Source organism: Excalfactoria chinensis, chromosome 1 (genome assembly GCF_039878825.1).
Source record: "Excalfactoria chinensis isolate bCotChi1 chromosome 1, bCotChi1.hap2, whole genome shotgun sequence".
In the NCBI taxonomy this organism is placed as follows: domain Eukaryota; kingdom Metazoa; phylum Chordata; class Aves; order Galliformes; family Phasianidae; genus Excalfactoria; species Excalfactoria chinensis.
Window position 1 is genome coordinate 176,637,022 of NC_092825.1, and position 21,552 is coordinate 176,658,573.

A 21,552-nucleotide genomic window follows, 5' to 3' on the forward strand; every position below is an offset into this window, starting at 1 on the left:
CAGTTACTCGGCAGGTAACTCAGAATATTCTATGATTCTATGATTCTGTGTTTGGATTCAGTGATCCTGAAGGTCTTTAACAACCTCGACTATTCTATGCTTTCACTTTCCACAGCAAACGCAATAAACCAGTTCATGAGAAGAACAATTTGAGATTCTACATGCCCTGCCCTGGACAACCTGCGTCCTTCATGTCAGGACCCCAAGCCCACCACACATAAAACAACATGACCAGCAACCAGAATCTACCCCAGGACAGCTCAGCCAAGCCATACCACCTGCCACAGCAAGGCAGCCATCAGTTGCACAGACTTATGGTTCAATTTGCCCTGCTCAGTCGCTCCCCATGGCGGCAATAGGAGGTCTGCACGTATGCAGACTTGCACAAATACCTTCTAATCAAATACAGCAGGAAGCATTGCTCACAGGCACATATAAACTCTACAGGGGCATTTTAATCTGACATGACATCTTTGTGAACAATTTAAGCTAACACAGCAGCACTTATGCCACAGTAAAATCTTAGAGATATGATAAATAATTTACAAAAGCAGTGCAGTAACTACCAGTGTTTGTTTTCACAATGGTCTTTATTAAACCAAATCACTAGGATTAAAGCTACTACAACAAAAACTGGAGACAGACATGAGTGGGTTGACAACTTTTTTGTTTGTTTAAACCAGCCTTACTGAGGAGACGCAAGTTAAATATGACCAGAAATAAATTTGTCATAATACAGTTTCGATCCTCAAATATCTGGAACCAATTAACTTTGGGAAAGTTTCAAAAGGGCCACCCAGTAATAAACACAAAATAATTTGTGTCTGCTGTCTTGTTTGCGATAATTTTTTTTATTGCTACCTCAGTTTCAGATGTCAGGGTAATGACTTCCACATTCTGATTAAAATGTGGATTGAATCCATATGGAAAAGATGCTCAAAGCCATCAGAATCAAAAGAACTCCCTTACGCCTCACTTCCCATACGGTAAAGTCCTTAAAGCCCAACATTTTCACTGTTATGGGTTCAAATGAGAGATGTGTTTAATACTACTATCAAAAGAATCCAATGAGCAATAGAACATGTCTATAACTTCAACAAAACGTTACAGTAATTGATGGAAACTGAAAGTCCCCAACAAAAATACTATTTTAACCCTTTGAGTGATGTAACAGTCGTAAGTGCTTAAATGATTTCATTAGCCGCTACAAATATTTAGGGAACACTTACTATTACAATTAAATAATGCTCTATACTTCCAGATATTCACATACCACGTACGGTGTGTTTTTCTCCCTAATTAGAAGTCTGCTGAGAAATATCCTGTGATTCAAAAGCACTTTAAAATGAAGCTATTCCCAATGAATATTGGAAATGTTCCCAATGAAGCTATCGAAGGTAGAAAAGAAGTACAGTATCAGTATTAGGAAGTGTGACTAACTGCATTGCTAAAACGCTCCACCATCTGAACGGATAAGAACAGACATCTCAGGGCAAATAACCTTGGTTGAAGACTTTCTGTATCTGTAGAGGGAAGCCACCAAGAGTGCTGCAAATGCAGCAGAGCTTCCCTACCTCTTCCCTTACTGCTTGATTCAAGACGCTGAGTTGTTCTGCATAGGGGAAAACATGAATAAGCATAGAGAAGAACCTGCTTATTTCTCTTCCATTACTTGCTGCACAGACAGCTAGGCCTGTGAAAAGCAAACACACAAAGAAGAGGCTAGGTCCCAAGATGCAGCAGGAAGGTGAGCAGCATGCTTCAGACAGCTCCTCGCAGACTGCTTGAGGTCTAATGGGTTAATTAGCTAATGAGATAGGCAATTTCCCAAGTTACACACACTGCAATAGGCCTTACTGCTGCTGGGGTGGAAGAACGCCAGGATTCCTTCCCCCAAAGGCACAGGAACTCCTTGAGCTCTCACTCCAAAGACAGGAGCAGCACAACCTGCAGCACACCCAGCAACACACAAAACCATTTTCTAATGACAACCAGTAATAAAAGCCTGAAAAACATCCTCCCTGCTACGTGCTTCAGCAAACTACAGGACAGAAATGCTCAAACAATATCCAACGTCCATTCCTAATGGAAATCTTCATCTGCAAATTATTTCCTTGCTGCACACAAGGAAGCTTCCAGTATGTAAAACCTCCTCAAGGTATAGGATGTTATAGAGTTCCTCAGCTTAGCTCTGCACTGTGTGCACACCAACTGGTTTGAACACCTCATAATTTTATTTGGCAGCCTTTACTTCTTGCATGATGAATAAATCACCCATCACCACTCACCCTCTCCAATACAGTTTCACATTCCTGTCCCCTATTCCTCCTTACTCACTTCCCCCAGGCTCAGCTCCCATTTTAGCTCCTCCACTTACATGTGTTCTTCAACACCTTTGCATCTTTATTTTTCAACCGGGTGCTTTCCCTACTACTATTACACTTTAAAGAAGACCAGAACTGCAGACAGTTGTAAACCTGTCAGCACACCCATGACTTACACAGTGGCATGATAATGATTTTTCTGCTTTATCCTTCATTCATTTCAAAATAATCTCTAATACTAAATTGGGGGAAGGGGGAGATTAATAACTACCAAGTGTTGAACTGACTTTTTCCATCATAATTTGAGTCCGTCTGAGTGGTAATTCAGTCCAGCGTGGTGCATTGCTGGATCTTTGTCAAGAGCACAATATCACAAGAGCCTACTGCAAGGCTCCACCACCAGCTCTCATTTCCACAGCCCCAGGTAAATTATGAACGGTAAAACGCCTGTCTTCTCACTTTGTCATTTTCACAAATGCTCTGGAAATGAAGAATCTGTTTTCTTCTCTGTTTCTGAGTACGTAGTAACTGCATGATTCTAATCCTTGTAGTGCCAATTGGAAATCCTGTGGTAGAATTCAAAGAACTAAAATGGGAGGCAGTAAGCACGGTCCCTGTGCTTTCAAGCTCAGAATAAAGCCAAATGCTTTTGTTCTCAACTTCTCTGCATTTGTTATTAACCTGCAAAACAGAAATATCTCATCAGTTTTTCAGTCTTGGTGTTCTGTTGCTGAATAGTTGTTCCCCTTTTTGGGATCAATCCGTTCTTTCCATGTTCTTCAGCTCTTACACCTTTTTAGATTACTACATGATAAAAATCTATCCATATTTAGAAATCTGAAGTCCTGTTCACTTTTTTTATTATTATATGATTTTTAAAATATATTTTCATGCTAAGATCTACACCTCAAGATTCTGAATGAACAGGAGGACAACCTTTAATGGCACACTCTGCAGTACACTTTCACATCCAACACAGGATGTTGCTATTGATTTCATTGCATACCACAGGATTTTTACCTCTGCAGACACCTGGGACAGAGGGCATGTTTCCAAAGTCCTGCACCAGACTCTGAGAGCACTTTGAGTGCATCTTGACCCCATGTGTGGAACAGAAGGGTCACTGCAGCCTCCCCCCAGGCTCACATTGAAGGGGGAGAAAAAAAGAAAGCTGAGCACAGAGGCAACAAGTCAAGCAGACTGCTCTGCAACTCTGAGCAAGTAATTACCAACATCAGGTCTGCAATTTGCATGGCAGGCCTGATCTTTAGTGCAGCCAGGAGACAGCAGGGAGGCACATCACTGAGCCTAAAGCAGTTTCATGTTCCTATGGTATTTATCATTAAGAAAAGCATGCAAAAATCTCCACATTTTTTGAGATAAACACAAAAAGAGCACAACATTCTTTACACTTTTTCCTCATTCTTACCATCAGTTTCCTTGCTCTGCCATTACATGTCATCTCAGAAAACTGATAGGCTTCCCTTTCTGCTCATCACCTGTCCCACTGCTTACAAATCCAACACAAAACGTGAGGGTAAGGAGCAGGGTGCATGGCTGCCCGCTCCGTGCAGTGACACTCTGTACAGGACACCATGCTATTTACAGCCTTCCTGCTTCCAGCAGTGCCCACCATCTCCGATTACATTCTCTTCAGGCTGCATCTTTCTGGGAGTCACAGGTGGTTTCACCCAATAAAATTACTACTTGAGACCTGAACACGGCCTTCTGGACCATCATATGTGCTAACCAAACATTTGCCACTTTACTCTCAATTCCCAGCCCAAATATATTTCAGGAGATCAAAAAATGGCATGCAGGCTGTCAGGGTTCTTATGCTTTAATGAAATGCATTTCCCCTCACTGCTCGTTTTATTAATCTGGTAGACATTAAATAAGTTCTATAGGAATTTCAAGAGTTTTCCGTTTGTTTGGTTGGGTTTGTTTTTTGTTTGTTTTTTGGGGTGTCCTCAAAAATCTACATTAGCACCATGCAAATATCTGTTTTAAAGTCAATAAAGTAGAATTGGTCGGGTTGAAGGGAGAAACAATTGCCATGCACTGCAGCCCAAAAGAGGTGCGTGGACCTGTAGCTGAATTCAGGTGTACTTGTAGCACGGGATACAGATGTACATATTGTTGTTAATTTGGGATATGAGATGATCCATTATCTGAAAATATTAAAAATGAAAACATGAAAATAAGTGGGTTTCATTCCTAACAGTTCCTCTGGTGTGAGGACCTCACTAAACCTCAAATAACTCATGTACTTGTGGTAAAGAATCCTAGATTATCCCAAGGTGAAAGGGACACACGATCAAGTCCAACTCCTGGCTCCACAAAGGAATAACTGGAAAATGAAACCCTATGTTTGTGAGTGTTGTCCAAATGCTCCTTGAGCTCTAGAAGATGATGCTCACCCAAGAGATCACTATGCTGGTCTCTCCTAACACAGTGACAAAACTCTATTGGCAGTTTCACAGTACTGTTCCAACACTCTTCTGCTTTCTTTTAGCAGCAATTTTGAAAACCTTTCATTGCAAAGGTTGAAGGTTTCCCATTCCAGACCTGTATTTGAGGCTTCTTCCAAATCCCCCTTCTGTACAAGAGGGGATACTGGTGATTGCAAACCAGTGGGACTGCCTTCACTTGTTACTTAAGCTGCACACTGCAACAATTCCATTCACTGACATTCCAAACATAGTCTTACAATCCTATTAGTTTGTCACAAATTCTCTGAGTACAATGTACAGCTTATGTTACAAACAGGCTAGAATTCAGAAAGAAAAATTGCAGATTCATGAGTTGAATCCCAAATCTCAGAGACCAGTGAGAGATATGACTCCAGAATTTATCACAACAGAAATATCTTCAACCTCCAGAATGTTCAGATTCATAAATGTAATATGAACAGCCATGTAATTCATCAAAAATCTTATAAAGACTTACAGATTTGAGGGGAATGGGGACATATCTGAGAGCTTTATTGTTTATGAGCATGAAAAGGGCTTCATTGCTGAATTTGCATTATATTTAGTTTGTCTATGACCACTGTCTCACTGTGATGTGCAAACACAGAATCATAGAATCGCTCAGGTTGGAAAAGATCTTAAAGAACATCAAGTCCAACCACAACCTAACCATACTACTCTTACAGTCCTCCACTAAATCATGTCCCTGAGCACCACATCCAAACAGTTGTTAAACACATTTAAGGATGGTGACTCAGTCACCTCCCAAACATTGGCATTATCAAACAGTTCTGGTGAGGCCACATCTCGAGTACTATGTCCAGTTTTGGACCCCTCACTGCAAGAGAGACATCGAGGCCCTGGAACGTGTTCAAAGGAGGGCAACAAAGCTGGTGAGGGGTCTGGAGCAGAGGCCATATGAGGAGAGGCTGAAGGAGCTGGGAATGTTCAGCCTGGAGAAGAGGAGACTCAGGGGAGACCTTATAGCTCTCTATAACTTCCTGAAGGGAGGTTGTAGTGAGCTGGGGGTTGGCCTCTTCTCTCGTGTCATTAGTGATAGGACCAGAGGGAATGGTTGCAAGCTGCAGCAGGGGAGATTCAGAATCATAGAACCACAGGTTAGCTGGTTATGGATTTGCAGCCAGCACAGACAGCCAGTGAGTTACAACTTGGAGCCATTGCTTGAGCAGAGTACAGAATCCAAAATCTGGAGTTCTTGCCCCAGTTCTGCATCAACTCCTTACTAGAAGAGTCTTACCTCAAACTTCTACACCTGCACAGCAGGAACATGCAAACCTGCACCAGGGCTCTGTTGCCCTCACATGCCTTGTGTTCATATGGAACTTGCTATGTTCCATTTCATACCAACAGTCCCTTGTTCCATCACTAGGCATTGCTAAACAGAGCCTGGTCCCTATCCACCTGACATCCATCCTATAGATATTTACACCATAGGAACATGAATGAACTCAGCACAACCTATTTATGGTTACTTGCTTACACGTTTCTAATATTGTCCAGCTGATATGAAGCGAGCTATTTCATAATCCTATAGGCAAGCTGAACCAAAGTGGATCCTTTCAAGCTACACATTGAAAGAGCAATAAGGCTAATATACAGCTATGTTTCATGTTGACAGTGAACATAATGTTGAGTGAAGCATGCAAATCCCTGAATGCAAGTAAGCATTCCTGTAAGATGACTTCCTACTGGAAATTGAACCCAATATCATTAAAGCAAAATGCACATTTTGAATGTAATGGGTACATCACAGCACCTAGGATGCATCAGAACACAGTAACATAAACACTTGATGGACTGCATCAAGCTTGCCACTTCAGGATGGACATTAGGAAATATTACTTCTCAGAAAGGGTGGTCAGGCACTGGAATGGACTGCCCAGGGAGGTGGTGGAGTCACCGACCCTGGGGGCATTCAAGGATAGTGTGCTGAGGGACATGGTTTAGTGGGAGCTATTGGTAATAGGTGAACGGTTGGACTGGATGTTCTTTTAGGTCTTTTCCAACCTTGGTGATACTATGATTCCCATATCCAAGTTCAGTACATCCATTTCATCACAAAATGGTTTATGTTGCCCATCCAAGTAATGGCTTGGGACTTCAGGAGCTACTCTGTACCACTTAATGTGCTCCAGAATCATGCTCAGTTCCTAGAAGTCCTCGTTAGGCTCAGAATATGACATGGTGAGCAGCAGGGTTTAAACATAAAGGAAATAGATTGTTCAAGAAATCATTTCCTGGAAGGCAGACAGCTTCAACGTGTTAATAGAAGCCCAGCACCAAAGATATCTGTGTAGTTTTTATATGGGAGGGAGAATGATCATAATTGGTAAAGCTCCTACTGGCTAATAAATCATCCCTATATGCGCGTGTGTCAGAAAGCAGGGAGAGACATATATTTGTGTTCAAAAATAGACTTTTTTCTAAATAACCTCCTAAAATATTTAGCATTTCTAACTATTCAGAGCACAGAATGGTTCATAAAGTGTTTGCAAACAGCTAGTGGGAGGTACACTTTTACACATACATCAAGTGTGTATTTCCAGAACAACTTTACACGTGTTCTTTGGAAGCTTTTGCAACCTGACTGATGAAAGGTAACCTGACAGACGCCGTTCAATCAACACATGTTTCAAAACCACATATCAAATTATTTACATAAAGCGTTGCAAATAAGAGCTTTGCCTCGGGAACAGTACATGCTAACCTGAACAAAAGAAACTGAAGCTACCAGTTCTGTAACTGAAGGTTAACTGAACAAATTGTCTTGTACAATTGCAAGTGTGTTTTTGAAATGAAAAGGTTTACTATTAGCAAAGCATTCAAACATAAAAATGTATTAGGGTTTACTTGTGGATAGGGGACAGCTAAACAAACTCCACGCATTTAAGAGTTAGGAAAATCAATCTAACACAGAATCAATGAAACTAATGCTGATTCTATTTCTCATTACATGGGTTACTTTGGATATCCTTAACAAAGCTCACAGAAGTTCGATGTGTGCCAATTCATAGATGAAAAAAAGTACTATCCATCTAACATAAGTACATGAAGAAATATAAGTATATATAAATTTAAGTAGCATTTTATACCCCTTTCCCAATTCCCACTTCAGATTATATGAAAATACTGGGATATACTGAATATACAGAATATATATACTCAGAATATTCTGAGTATACAGAATATACTGAAAATACTGGGAGAATCCAGTGCTGGAAATATTGGGAGAGTATCCCAAATACAAAATCCAAACTTATTTGAATGAAGTTTGCAAAAATCGCCTACGATCCTCACAGCTAACTACTGGACATAAGAAGAAGAGAAGCTACCAAAGCATTTTATTTCTTTCAAGCCAATGGAAATAAACTACTGAACCATACAGAAACTACTTAGAAAACCACAGCACTCGAATACACGAACACAGAAGACTAGCTGCTGAAGTCCTGCCCAAATTTTCAGGTGCTGCAGGATGTGGAGGCGACTGTATTAAACTAACCTCAAATGATGCAGCTCCTCTGAAAGAACCCAATTTACCGTAATGTTGCAGTAAAATACCATCACTGCTGCACCACTGAAATTCCCATATTTCCCATATATATCAACCCAATATTGATTAATGTTCATAGAATCGTTTGAGTTGGAAGGGACCTCCAAAGATCATTCACCAGTCCAACTTCACTGCAGTGAACAGGGACACCTACAGCTCCATTCGGTGCTCAGACTGACCGGTCTCACTTTGGATGTCTCCAGGCATGGGGCATCTACCGCCCCGCTGTGCAAACTGCTCCAGTGCTTCACAACCCATACCATAAAAATATTCCCCGATACCCAATCTAAACATCCCCTCTTTTAGTTTGGAGCCATTTCCCCTTGTTCTGCCACACCAGACCTGGTTACAGAGGCTGTCCCCTTCTTTCTCACAGCCCACCTTTAGATATTGGCACTGACATTCTCACTGTTCCAAAGCATGGATAGGATAGAAAAGGGGAGGAGATTCGGGAAGGATCCTTCTTCCACATTCATCCCATTTTTTCCTGTAATCATTTTATTTAATTTGTCTCCCAGAGACAGAACAGCCTTAAAGAGAAGACATTTATTGGAAAGTTTCATATGCGGACAGGGCTCAGGCCACGGTGAAATACTGCCTACAGGAAACCAGGCAGCTTTAGACCTAGCTGAAATAAATTTTATACTGTCTTCAGTTTCCCCCACGTTTACTAGACGTAGTTCGATACTTCAGAATTACTTCCTTCTGCTTTACCAAAAGTGATCATAATTCTACATTTTCTGCAAGTTTTTCCTCGTGAGAGAAGTTTCCAGAAGGGATTTTTTTCCTTACACTTTTCCAACACCAATATTGTTTTCAAGCCGAGCTGTCTTCCATCCAGACTGACATTTACAAGCTGTGCTAGAAGTTGTCCTCCTCCACTTTTCCAACCTTATTAGAGGCATAAGGAGCATATCACCACAGACAAGATTTCAAATGAACCACCTCCCCCTGAATGCCAAACCAATGAGTGTTTACACAATTAAAAAACTTCTCCTCAGCACTGTTTAAAATCTGTGCTCTGCTGTTATGGGATATGTAAAGAACTTAAACCGCCACGTGTTAACATTTGCCAGCTTACACAAGCTGATGGCTATACACCACCACAACCATTGTATCTGATTATAAATAAAGGTAAACATATTTACTTACTTCCAGCATTAATAAAAACCCCTGGAATCACTTTTATATACATACATAACCAAGCCAAACACTTCTTAATATAGAAAATACCTCAAAAAGTAGAAATGAAAAACTAAAAATAACCATTTCAGATGCTGTGTGTGAAGGTGTGTTTTTTGTTTCATAGCAAAGACACTGCATACAGTGTCTTATACTTACCAATTACTGCTTTTGCATGGAAAACATTTAACACTTTAGACCAAATTTTTTCAGTTTTTTCCAACAAAACATCAACTGGCACACATACTTCAGCACTAAAAGCATGTGGCTTTTATTTTTGTGCTGACACTGCTGCTTTAATTACTGTTATCCTATAAATGACATCAGGAACAACATCACAGCAGACAGGGCAGTAATATGGTAAGAGTGGATATCGGTAATTAAGAGTGCAAAGGATTTAATTCTGAATGAATCACTTAGAACACAAAGTAATAGTTAAATATAAAGTGATTAATCAGTAATGAGACACACTCATTCCATCAGGCAGTTTTATGGCAAGTCTAATGCCTAAAAATCAAATGTTTCATACATAAATTCGCAAATGAGCTGGATAATTTTATACTTACGTAAACTGCAGCCCTCTTAGAAATCTTTTCATTCTGTGTATTTTGAACACAGAATTAAAGTTTTCTTTTTCACAAGATGAAATCAGAATGCCAAGTCTCCCGAGCTGTCATAATACTTGAGCAGCTCCAGAAACAGCTTGATGGAAACCACCATCAACACAGTAATAGGAGATTTGAAGCTGAAGTGCCAAAACCTCAAAAATTAAGATTCCAAAATGTTGCACTTTAAAACTTCCCAGTTTTGTTAAAAGGCCATAGGGAGAGAGACAGTTAATAGTCTTGAGCATGCAGTGAGAGGTTGTGCTGCAGGTCCATAACTGCTTCAAGTCAGGTCATCCCCAACAGCATATGACCATCACTGCACATCTCCTCTGTATTCCAGCAAGAGGAACTGATTAAACTGTGTGTGTTCCTAGTAAGCATATGACCTAAAAAAGGGTAATTTACAAGGCTCCCCAACGTTTCTGAACTCACAGAAAACCCAGCTCAAGGACACGTTCCCTGCTTCATTATGTCTCAGCCTGCCATTCAGGTTGGATAGTAAGCAAAACCTTCTGCTCAGAAAGAGTGGTGAGGCACTGACCCATGCTGCCCAGGGACGTGGTGGAGTCACTGTCCCTGGAAGTGTACGAGAGAGGTGGAACTGAGGAATGTGTTAGTGGGCATGGTGGGGGTAGGCTGACAGTTGGACTGGATGATCTTGGAGGTCTTTTCCAACCTTAATGATTCTGTAACTGATAATGAAGAAACCCAAGTGTTCTCAGCATCTCCGCATGTGATGTGCCTTCCATCCTTCCTACCAGTTTTGTTGCCCTCCTCTAGATACTTTCAAGCACCTCAGTATCCTGTTTATATTGTGGAGCCCAGAACTGCAATCTGTATTCAACACAAGGCCACACCAATGCTAAATACAGCAGGAGAATCACCTTTTATTTTTACCAACTGGCTGTGCTGTGCTTAATGCACCCCACAATGCAGTTTGCCCTCTTGGCTGCCAGGGCACACCAATGGCTCCTGCTCAGCTGCTGGCACCAGCATCTCCAGGTCCTTTCCTGCTGAGCTGCTATCCAGTCACTCCTCCCTCAGTCTGTACCTTCACAGAATACAGCTATTGTCCCTTTATTGAGCATCTTGTTCAGGAAAACGTGGCTGGCAGAAGGGCTGAGGGCTGCAGGGGACTTCTGCCCTCACACACCTCATTGGGAGACCTCAGAAGTTCTTTTTACCAGGGAAATCCTCAGCTTTCTCAAAACACCACTTGTATTTCACCTCCTGGGAAGCCTGGAGATCTGCCTTCCTAGTCCACCTTCTTGGTCTATCAAACCCTTGCCTATAGCAGTACTAAAAATCAGAGATGTTGTTCACACTACAGATGGGTGTCCACAGCTCTTTGTAACCTAAGCTAAACATTCCTTTAACCTCAGTTACCAGCTAGCAAAAAGTCAGCAAACTTTAACAAATCCAATACAATATTTTTTAATGTGTTATAAAAAAGTTTCATTTGGCAGAGAAGTTTCAAACGTGATTTATAATTCTGACGCTTCTGGTAATTCTAGGAAGTCAAGACAAGCAGCTGCTCACCGGGAAAGATCACATTAAAGGAGCGTCACATTCAGTATTGCATCCAGTGCCTAACAAGATACACAGGAATGTTTAAAAACGCAAAGCGGCTTTGCATAGAAAGCAAGAGACAAAGAATTAAATGTTTGCTCTGAAGCTTGCCAAACATCCAGCACTGAAGTGATGGATGAGGTTTCCTGAGGCTAAGATGCCAAAGCCAATTAGCCATGTAAATGCACAAGAACGCCAGCTGCCAGGATCTAACTTTATTACAGTATTACTTAAAAGTGAAGACATCAGCAATGTTTCAGTTCACAAGACTGCTGATCTTAAAACTTGCCTCTTAATAACTTCAAATGGGGGAGGAGTGACAATGACCTTAAGTTGCAGCCTTTTAAAATCATCCTCGAGTGCCATCAATTACCCATAATTTGATTATGTAAAGTATTCTGTTAATCAAATCACTCTACATTATGCTCTATTTAAAAGAAAGTAAGACTGCAGCTTATTCCTCTTCGCATGACTTTTCATGTAAAGTTTATATTTAAAAGTAGCAATTTATTTCAGTATTGCCTGTTTCAGTTGCCAAACTGCCCATCCCACAGAACATGATATGTGTAAAGTATATAGCTTACTCATTTACGGCATCTATTTCTGAATTCCAAAATACAATTTTTGGAAAGTGTTTTGAGCATTTATCGACTAGAATAAAACATGCCTAAGTCTTTGATTATTTGAAAACATCTGTGTTTAATTTCTAAGCAAGGAGCTTGGGAATGTTGATCATACAATACACTTCTCTTCACAGTCACCAGAATAAACCCCAGGATTCTGTGAAAGGGTAAAGCTTTTCTTCTGCTTAGGTGGAACAGATCTGAACGCTACTGTCAGACACTAAAGAGCACCCATTTCTTCTGAATAACTTCCATATTCCTCCAAAATAACCTTTATTTACTGTCCCACTGAGGGTACTAAACAATAGCATTTCTTGATGCACACCCTGGGCCTGCTGACATAATAGTGGAAGCATGACAAGATGAAGACAAAAGTACACAATCTGGAGCCTACAGAACGAGTGTCAGGTGAGTTCCATCCGAGTATGTCCTCTGTGAAAAAGAGTGAAGTTCTTTTTCTATCTCCTTTTTCCAGCAAGACCCAAGCACTGAAGAAGCAGAAGCTAAGGAAGAGGTTTTCTGACTAAACCCAGATGACAGAACAGCAGAAAAATGCTATTCCTCAACAAAAAGCAGGTCTCACCAACAAGGGGCACATGGCCCGACACAAGATGATGCTGAGGTCTACCTCAGCAGACTGGATGGGGCTCTGAGCAACTTGATGGAGCTGTAGGTGTTCATAGCAGGGAAGCTGGACCAGATGACCTTTGGGGGTCTCTTCCAACTCAAACAATTCTATGATTACCTGAGGCCGCTGTCTCCTTACCCATGTAACAGTAAAAATTTTGCCATGAGTGCACGAGATGTCTTTCCAGACAACACTAAATGCTGCCTCTGCTCCTCACTTATCCAGGCAAAAACAGACCTGTCCTCATTGGGAGTACTACCCCAACATCAGGGGGTTGTGCTCTGCCAGGCAAGGATGATTTTACAAGTCAGAGATCCACCTTGGGGTAACATTTAATGAGTAAAAGCAGACAGCTTCCCTGCAAGAACTCCAAGTGGAATTTTTCCTATAAGTTAACCAGAAGCACACTATAAAGTTCTCATACTTTTCTATCAATATCTTATAAGATAGAGAAAAATAATGGCAAAAAGGATAGCTTAGTAGCTTTTCCTTTCTTTTTTTCTGTAAGGAGCTAAGCAATCATTCTATTTACACTACCACACTATCAGCTCAAAAGCTAATAATGCAAAGAATGAAAGGAATATCTACCCTGGACAACATTAAAGAATAAATACATATGGTGCCATCCAGCTGCTGCTGTAACCAAAGCCACTGTCACCCATAAAGAGGGACACAAATAACAGCAACAAATCACAGAAGAGGTGGTGGCAGGAGGGCAGTGAGACTCCATGGAACCAACTGGCCCAAGCATTTACTCAGAGTGTTTTTGGTTATGGAGATTACTTTGGAAACATTAGAAAACTTAAGGAAAATAAAATAAAATAATAATAATCAGATATTCTTATCTTCATTGTTACGCTAAAAGACACCCCAACATTATTTGTTTAACAATATCGCAAAGAATAGCATGGAAATACACAAGCAAATTCTAATTATTTAAAAGAGAAGGGAACAGTGGTAAAAATTGACCTTCCTGGAGTCTATCTTTGCTAAAAACTCTGAAATATTTATGCGGTAGAAGTAAATCCAGCTGTCCTTCTTTCTACACTGACTCCATCTTTTGAATAAAACTGCACCATTCCCAATGGAAAAGAAAAGGACTTGGTGGCTTGTTTATAAAACATCGGTTTGTAAGTTGACACAGAAACAATATAAACTGTAACAAACCCCAACGGTCTGTCAAAACAAATGAGGTTACTAAAATACCCATTTTCTCATAGCTTTATCAATGAAAATGTCATAATCGGTACCTTATTTTATCTTAAAGGTTATTTCTGAATTGGTACATAACAGCGTTGGCTGGTAGTTTCTCAAAAGAGAAACAAGGTACACAACGTGATGGAAACATCATTTTATAGCCAAATAGCACATTACTCGAGTAAAAAAGCCTTTAATCTATATTTTCATAGGAGCGTATACTTAATTACAACAGGCACAAGGTATTTCTTGAAACACTCATAACAACTCAAATGCACTCGCAAGTTTGTACAAAAAGCATGTGATAAGCTGGTGAGAAAAATCACTCAGGAATGTTCAGCGTCAAAGTATTCACTGTGTGCCAGTAACTTGCTTTACAATATTACCACTTTGCCTTCAGCAAAAACTTGAAACTCCAGGCTCAGCGCAGTACAGCACAGCTTACTATTGGATTTCTGCTGCTGCTGCTTCTCTTGTCATAGCAAATCTTGCCCCTTTTTCTTTCATCCCTGCACACACCACCCCCACAAGGCACGAAACAATAACAAACTCAGTGTGTATGAAAAGTGATACTGGAAGGGTCTTGGCCTCAAACATTTGAACCATGCTTTATATTCCATTATATTCCTGTCAAGTTCTGTTTGTTGCTGCAGTGTACCATACATCTTAAACTAGATTAGTGGTTTTGATGTTTTAAATATTGCAAAGCAAGAAGATTTAGCAGCATTCTGAACTGCTATGACTTTCATCCTGTAAGAAAGCATACAAGTGCCTAGAATTAAAGCTGTGACTGAAGAACCCTGGATACATTAGAATTGGAGGGATTTCTTTTGGAATCTGTGCTTCAGTATTTTGCTTGCTCTTAGATCAAGTATCTCAAGCCCAATACTTGTCCTTCGTATTGCTTGGCTGGAATAAACAAAGGTTCAGCCAAAATGAAGCCAGATTTAGACCAGTTACGTAACTTAAAAACAATTCAACCCTGATACTGCTTGGACTACTTTAAAAGTGCAAGAAACCAAACTCAGTTATAATATTGCGCTCTCTCACATACTGAAACACAGCATCACCCACCCACTCAAGTGCTTTCAACCAATTTGTTTGATTCAGTATTTGTTTAATGTGAACAACTTTTTTTTTTTTTATTAGCTGGACTCAAAATATCAATGAAACGGTATTTTTATGAAAGCAGACACAAGGAAAGGAAAGAGTTGGTTTGCTTTGAAAAACAGTAATACAATAAGCAAGATCTCAACTTCAGTAGCAGCCCCCAAATTTTCCAACAACACAAGTACAAAATTGAAGGATTTCCCTTGTTGTACTCCCAACTGTTTTCTCAGTGATTCTCCTTATTCAGATCTACCTCCAACACTAGTGTTTCTCTTCATCAATACCCAGCTCTAATGAGCAATCTGTTTTACATTGCACCTAAGAAGATGTACTCTTCCTCCTAACCTCTGATAGAAAAACATTCTTTTTTCTTACTATTGATGGCACATGTGGCTGTACATTTAAGCCCTTAACACATCATCTCTTCCCTGCTATATGAGGTCCTATTAAAATACTTCTTCACTGACAGATGCACAGATGAGCTAACAGCAGAACAGCAGAGTATAACATGGACTAGCCATGTTTCTGCGTTAAATTTATCCACATGTAAATGCTGACAACAATTTCTCCAGCTGCCATACCCAGGAAACCAACAACAGTGCCTTTTTTGTCACTCTGGACTCTTGCTAAATTTCAATTTGCGTTAATTGCAGCAAAATTCATCACTTCCCTTTCCTGCATAGCTATCATTTTCTTTATCATCCGCTCTCTGCATGTAGAACAAATTAACTTCTCATCCAACTGCCATTACAGCAGCCTAGCTTCAATTCCTTCACGACTCTTACAATTAAGAGTTCTAATATCTCATCTTTAGATCGTGCTTCTTTGTCTCTTCTTCTTTCTCATCTTATTTTTCAAAACCATATTTTTTTACCACTCCCTAATGCCTGCCTCTATGACTGGGAGTGATCCTATACTAATTCCTCTCATTACACTTGAGAACAAGTCCCCCACATTACCACACTGCCTTCTGCATCCAGCTGCTTCATCTCACGTTTGAACTTTGCATTGTTTAACCTGTGACCCCGAAGAACAACTTGTTAACGTTAACATTTCCCATTCTGTAAGTACAACACCATACACGACATTAAACAAGGCTAAGTGCTGGGTCCTGCACTTGGGTCAAAACAACTCCATGTTGTGATATCAGCTTAGGGAAGAGTGGCTGGAAAGCTGTCTTAACAGAAGGGGATCTGGGGGCATTACTTGACAGCAGGCTGAACATGAAACAGCAGCATGCCCAGGTGCAAGAAGGTGAATGGCATCCTGGCTTGTATCAGAAATAGTGTGGCCAGTAGGGCTGGGGAGGGACAGTCCCCACCCTGTACTCAGCTCCTGTGATACTGCACCTCAAGCCCCACAGACAGGAAGATATTGAGTTGAGAATATCAGAGAAAGAACAACAAAAAGCTGGTGAAGGGACTGGAAAATGAGAGTTACAAGGAGTGGCTGATGGAACTTTGGTTGTTTAGTTTGGAGAAAAGGAGACTGAGAAGAGATCTCATCACTCTCTAGAACTACCTGAAGGAAGGTTGTGGTGAGGTGTCAATCTCTTTACTCAGGTGACGAGGGACAGGAGGGGAGGAAAAGCCTCACATCACACCCAAGTTAGGTTTAGATTGGATACCAACAAGAATTTATTCATGGAGAGGGTAGTCAGGCGTGGTTTGGTAATGGGACTCTAGGCCAGACTGATGGATGCACTTGATGGATGATCTTGAAGGCCTTTTCCAACACAAATGGTTGTATTCAAATAAAGTAGAAATTACAGAACAAAGCAAAATAAGTCTTTGACATAATGCAAGCAGGCTTGCATTCTGGAACAGGCTTGTATCATTGAGCAAGCTTGCATTCTAGAACAGGCTTGCATCATTGAGCAAGCTTGCATTCTAGAACAGGCTTGCATCATAGAACAGGCTTGCATTCTAGAACAGGCTTGCATCATAGAACAGGCTTGCATTCTGGAATAAGTTTGCATTCTGGAACAGGCTTGCATTCTGGAACAGGCTTGCATTCTGGAACATAGAGCGGGCTTGAATTCTAGAACAGGTTTGCATCATAGAACAGTCTTGCATTCTGGAACATGCTTGCATCTTAGAACAGGCTTGCATTCTGGAACAGGATTGTATTCTGGATCAGGCTTGCATTCTGGAACAGGCTTGCATCATAGAGAAGGCTTGCATTCTGGAACAGGTTGCACCATAGAACTGGCTTGCATTCTAGATCAGGGTTGCATTCAGGTAGAGGCTTGCATTCTGGAACATACTTGCATTCTTGAACCTGCCTGCATAAAAAAATTCTGAGAGAGCTGGCAGAGGTTATTGCTAAGCCACTCTCTGTAATTTTTCAGAGGTCTTGGAGAACTGGGGAGGTGCCTGAAGACTGGAGAACGGCCAATGTCACTCCGGTCTTCAAAAAGGGCAAGAAGGAAGACCCAGGTAATTATAGGCCAGTCAGCCTCACCTCTGTCCCAGGGAAGGTGATGGAACAGCTTGTGCTGGATGCCATCTCCAGGCAACTGGGAGTAAAGGAGGTTATCAGGAGTACTCAGCATGGGTTCACCAAGGGGAGATCGTGCTCGACCAACCTGGTGGCCTTTTATGAAGATGTCACTAGCTGGATGGACGGGGGGAGAGCAGTAGATGTAGTCTACCTTGATTTCAGTAAGGCTTTTGATACAGTCCCCCATGGCATCCTTATAACAAAGCTGAGGAAGTATGGGATAGATGAGTGGACGGTGAAGTGGATCGAGAATTGGCTGACTGGCAGAGTGCAGAGGGTTGTCGTTGGCGGTGCAGTGTCCGGCTGGAGGCCTGTGACTAGTGGCGTCCCCCAGGGGTCTGTCCTGGGTCCGGTCTTGTTCAATATCTTCATCAACAACCTTGATGAGGGGATAGTGACCACCCTCAGCAAGTTTGCTGATGACACAAAGTTGGGAGGATTGGCTGACACGCCTGAAGGCCGTGCTGCCATTCAGAGAGACCTGGACAGGCTGGAGAGCTGGGCAGTAAGAAAACGGATAAGGTTTAACAAAAGCAAGTGTAGAGTCTTGCACCTAGGTAGAAATAATTGCATACACCAGTACAGTCTGGGGGAAGACCTGCTGGAGTGGAGCTCTGCTGAGAGGGACCTGGGCGTCCTGGTGGACGACAGGTTGGCCATGAGCCAGCAGTGTGCCCTTGTAGCCAAAAAGGCCAATGGCATTCTGGGGTGCATTAAAAAGAGCGTAGCCAGCAGGTCGAGGGAGGTGATCCTCCCCCTCTACTCTGCCCTGGTGAGGCCTCATCTGGAATACTGTGTCCAGTTCTGGGCTCCCCAGTACAAAAAAGACAGGGATCTCTTGGAAAGAGTCCAGCGGAGGGCCACAAAGATGGTGAAGGGCCTGGAGCATCTCCCCTATGAGGAGAGACTTAGGGAACTGGGTCTGTTTAGCCTTGAGAAAAGAAGGCTTAGAGAGGACTTGATCCAGGTTAATAAATACCTGAGGTGTGGGAGCCATAGTGGCGAGGCTGGTCTGTTTTCAGTAGTGCGTGGGGACAGGACTAGGGGAAATGGGCTGAAACTTCAGCATAGGAAGTTCCGCACGAATGTGCGCAAGAACTTCTTTACAGTGAGGGTGACGGAGCACTGGAACAGGCTGCCCAGGGAGGTGGTGGAGTCTCCTTCTCTGGAGATATTCAAGACCTGCCTGGACACCTACCTGTGTGACATGATGTACGGAGCCTGCTTTGGCAGTGGGGTTGGACTTGATGATCTCTAGAGGTCCCTTCCAACCCCTACAATTCTGTGATTCTGTGATAATGAGTCGCAGTTCGAATTTCAAGTGGAAGAATATAGATAAACCTCAATTTCTTTCTAGTAAAAGCAAAAAAACCCTTTCTAAGTTCAGTATATGCTTAAGGAGCCTCTTCTCTTGGTAAACATTCCAATGATGATGTATCAGTTTTCCACTAATTTGATTTCTCAAACTTTTATAACAAAACGTCGTAGTCCATGTTAACCTCTTCCTATACCTTTTTTATTTTTAAACTGAATACAGAGTCACTTCAACACACGAAAAAAAAAAAAAAATCCCTATTTTTTTCTTCAGCTTCAAAGCAGCAACTCAAATGTCAAGCTGTTCATCGTCAAGTATGCCATAACTGTTTTGAAATACAAGAACTATAGGTATTAATCATGGGTGCTCATTTATTACTATCATCATCTTTCCCAGATAAAAATAGCTGAAGAGATTACATTTCACTTTCCACCTTTTGTTGGAATCTTGGGGTTCCTTTTGATCTCAAATTATCCATGAAGGGCTATATTATATGTTCACCACCAATGCATCACTTACAATCCTAGAAATGTCTTGACTTTAACACGTGCAATCCAAAATAGAACTTGAAAGTCTTCATGCTGCTGCGTGGTCCCCAGCACGGACTACTACTGCAGGTCTGTGATACTGGGGTATCACAAATGTCAGTTCTAAGACATGTAACTAGTTAATAATTTCCAAACCCACATTTTCAACCATGTTATGGGTCAGGTATATTAATTTATTTCTAAAAAGCTGATTTCCAGAAAGCTCAGATGTTGATTTTAGGCTGCATTTTAAGTATTCCCATAAAAATCCAGTCCTTGGGTGTACTGTTCTAATAGATTCAGTCTAGCAGAAAGCTACCTTCAGGAGCTATTTCCATTCAAATTTTCCACAAAGCATATATAATATTAACAGATTACTAAAAAATAAGATGTTAATCATTGATTACATGGTTCTTATGGTTTCTAATGCCATTTTATTGTATAAGCAGTCAGAAAATACAACCTGGGAGTTCAGGGTCACATAAATCTATAATTACTGGATTACTTACAATTAGTCATGACACTTATTCAGACATTTCTAGTAGCTCAAGATGAAAAATCAATATTGATGTTATTGTTCAGAACAGGAGTTCTTCATCCTGCTGCCTCCCACTCCTTAACAGCAGCTATATATATGGCTTTAATATACCTGAGCTCATTTTGCTACGTAAGTTCATCTCTGAGGACAAACAATTGACCATTGCCAAAAGGACAGTAAGAACAAATTTCTATTTTGGATGTCCTAGTATGGGTATAAAAATTCACTGCATCAACATCCAAGATAATTGCTTAAAATAAGCAATACAACTAATTACAATTACTCACATCTAACCAGACAAAAGCACTCATGACAAATCACACAGAAAGCTGCAATTACTGGCTGCAAAACGTACTTTAGCAAATATGAAAGAAAACAATGAAGTATGTTCAGTTCAAAGGACTCCTTAATAGGCTCTGGAGATAGTATTATAGAATGCAAGAGTCACTTCATGTTCCAGATCCATTTTGCATTCTCATTACCCAACAATTAGCTTAAGTCACATTATGCTCCAGGTCCGAAATGCGGATACCAGCACTAATAAGTGCAGCTTGCCAGCTTTCAGAACATGCTGCAATCTAAAGATAACAAATATTTTAAAGGCATAGTAAAGTAATGAGTAAATCTTAACCAAGCATATAAAGCTCTCACCCAGATACAAGCAACACAGGTAGGCAAACATTCACATTGATTACACAGCTTGTTAACGAGGAAAGAACATCATGATCAAGGGCAATTTATGGGGCAAATCCTTGGCTGTCCAAAGTTCAAACACGCGTGACTAAAATAAACCATTATGCTGAATGTAACACTCATGGAATCAAACAGCCTCTTTAAAATAGAAATATATCGGTTGACTTTTTCTTTCTAAAGCTGTTGAACTGCCCAAGTGAGCTGTTGGTATCGCAGTTTAAGAGTCAAAAACATGGCAATAGCTTTCTCAGAATTGGGACACTCAGAATATTGCTGTTAAGCAAACCTATTTCATCCTTCTCTTGAAAAGTCTGCTCCCAATTAATGATGACATGACCACCAGCATGTCCTGAACAAGAAGTTCCTACACAGTTGCTGCTCTTAGTTCAAAGAAGGACTCAAACCTTTCAATGTTAAGTTATATAAAGTAGGAATTCAATGCCACGTTAGCGTGTTATTGAGGTTCTGAACATAGAATTAAATTAGTTTCAAGAAAATGGTTAGTCTCCTTCTCAAATTACAAACAACAAAGAAAAGGAATCTTAAAAGATAAGGTATGAGCCATCCAGGTCACACAGAAGATATAAACAGTAATTGAAATCAATATAACTCATGGTGAGAACTGAATTATTCTCTTCTGAATTCTGTGAACCCTACTCATGGCAGGTACTGTATGAATACAGAATAAACCAAG

The 21,552-nt window shown here is 40.9% G+C and overlaps 1 protein-coding gene across 1 annotated transcript in view; it reads right to left on the reverse strand.

Annotated features, from left to right (window-relative positions):
- The window catches only part of TMEM135 (transmembrane protein 135), a 158,501-nt gene that overhangs the window by 103,589 nt on the left and 33,360 nt on the right, over window positions 1–21,552 (reverse strand). The gene's annotated exons all lie outside the window — the stretch shown is intronic.